A 2,643-nucleotide genomic window follows, 5' to 3' on the forward strand; every position below is an offset into this window, starting at 1 on the left:
ATCAAATCTCGAATTTAAATACAAGAGCACATTATCTAGTAGAGAAATAAAAATAGACAACCGATATTAATCCTCTGTAGTTTCCGTTTGGTAGTTTTCACGTTGGGTTTGTCGGCTGCAGAGGTGAGGTTTTTTTATTTCAATACCTAAATTAGTAGCAAGTGCATTCCCACGTATCCATGCGCTGTGTTGGAAATAGTTATTTGCATTCAGACGTCGCTCCTCGAGGATGGATATAGTGTTAGCCACGAGATTAGCAGCGTTCTTCAAATCAGGGTTGACTTTCTGCAATTGTTTGCTTAGGAGAAGAGACAATGCAAGAACATCGCTCAAGCAATTCATCGCTACCAGAAATTTGCTATCGCAAAGGGATGTTGCTAAAGATTTAGCTTTACTAGCTATGGAACTGTCTTGCCATATGGAAATTTCTTCTAAAGAGTCCAGAATTTTTGGTAGATCCGTAAAAAACTAGACAGTTCCATCATGTCGATGCACCCATCTAGTCTCACATAACTTGGTCAATTGATGCTTCAGATGGCCTAAAAGTACTTTGTTGCGCTTAGGGTATGCAGAAAAGAAGGAAATTACTTCTTTCATTACACCTACGCTATTTCGTACTGGTACCACTTGAGAAGACTTGGACATTGATAAGTTTAGCATATGATTCTTACCAGAACATTTCATTGCATTGACGCATTCTTTTTGCACCTCAGTCACAGCACCCTTTCGTCCAGACAGCATCACTGAGCAACCATCTGTTTCAATTCCAACGCAGCGGACCAAAAGTAAAGGCAGTTTTTTTAACTTCCGTAGAACTATTTACCCAAGGGCCTTTCCTGTTAACGAATATTCTTTCCCATCGTCAGCTAATGACGCTCTTGTTAACTGAGCATCTTCTTTGTCAGAGATGATATCTTCGATCGCATCAGCAGCGGCACTCGCAACGTCTTGGAATGCATCGATGAAGCCCACGAAATCTTCTCTTATTTCCTTCGAGTTATATGAGTATATCTCAGAATAAGGCTTATTTGAGATTTGTAGCTCAAGTCAGTGGTCTCGTCAAATAAAATGGTGTAAAGATTAGATGATTTTACTCTGTTCACGATCAATTCTGTAATTTCTTGACCACAGCAGCTAATAAGATTATTCTGAACGGTCTTACTGACATATGTAGCCCGAGAAGAAGTATTCTTTAAGTGATTCTCAAGGGTCTTATCTCCAGAGGCTATGCGGAACGTGGGCAGTTCCTTAAAATTACCTTAATCTGTCTTTACTTTAATCTGTCTCTGTTTTTTAAAATTTCGGATAAATGCTTTTGATTGACTTGACTCATCACGTCGCGTGCAGGATTATGATAAGATGCGAGAAATTCTTTTTCGGCTTCTAAGGCACTTTTATGGTATACACGTTTGCTGTGAGTCTCCAGATCACCGTCCTTCCCAGTAAGTTTTGCAAAATGAGTGAGAGAAAAAGTGACCAATTTCATTAAAGGAGTTGCATTGTGCCAATCTTCGCCAGATGGATTTGTGGACCAGGGGCAATGCTTACAAAAATGTCCCTGCTTTTTTACCGAAAACACAAGCCACTTGTATTTCTCAAAATGTTGAAGATTCACAGTACGTCTTACTGTTTTTCCACATTTGTTATGTTCCGAAAATGGAAATTGAAAATCAGCGGGTGCTTTCCAAGGTTCCTCTAAAAGTTTACACTTTGTGAAGTCATCAATTTTTTTACCGATGTAGTTCCCGATGTCGTTGTCAGTATCAACTATGATAACCGAAATTTTTTTATCAGACTGCGGACATTCTGGCCTCCGAGCTTCTGGAAATACCACATCAGACGAACCCACCACTGAATCATGTGTTTCTTTAACGAGAGAATTAGGAAATTCAGATGATTCCACATCTGCATTCCCTGAATTATGTAAAGACACCACCAGTATTAATGATTTTAGGTAATAAAAAGACGAGAATACATTGTTCAAAAGGTCGATTTCATGAACAATTGACATTTTTTGTTTTAAGGGACCCTTCGTTTTTTTTCGATGTACAGTAAAGTACATCGAAAAAAAACTAATTTTTCTATCAAAAAATGCCTGATTATTGCATTTGTTAATTGAATTTGTTTATAATATAAAGAATAATAATCTTAAGAAATTTTTTTTTAATATCATATAATCCCGTGTGGATATAGCCCGGGTTAGCCCTAGTACAAAAAGTTTCTGGTCGGGGACTGACTGAGCTATGTTTGTTTTTTAAGAGCCTAGCCGTGGACTGGTCGGATACTCGCTAGGCAAAATTAATGCAAAACCCCAGTCGGGGGCTGACTGGGCTCTGATCGGACAAATCTTATTATCGAATGCTCAGACGGTAGCCGGCCGGGCGCTGCTTGGTAATAGTAAAATTGTTAAACTTTGTTTATAACTTAATTACTTTGTCTGATTTCATTAAAAAATGGATGCGTATACCCGCATGGATGTTCCACGCATGAAAATATATCTGGGTGAACATATTTTTGACACCACAAATTTGAAGTTTTCATGAGTTCAGACTTACAAACAATGCATTTTGTGACAAAAATTCGTTGACACTTTTTTCAAATCGAACTGTTTTTTTTTAAAGAAAAAAATTCTAAGTTCCATCT

The sequence above is a fragment of the Belonocnema kinseyi genome, chromosome 9, assembly GCF_010883055.1.
Source record: "Belonocnema kinseyi isolate 2016_QV_RU_SX_M_011 chromosome 9, B_treatae_v1, whole genome shotgun sequence".
NCBI classification, from domain to species: Eukaryota; Metazoa; Arthropoda; class Insecta; order Hymenoptera; family Cynipidae; genus Belonocnema; species Belonocnema kinseyi.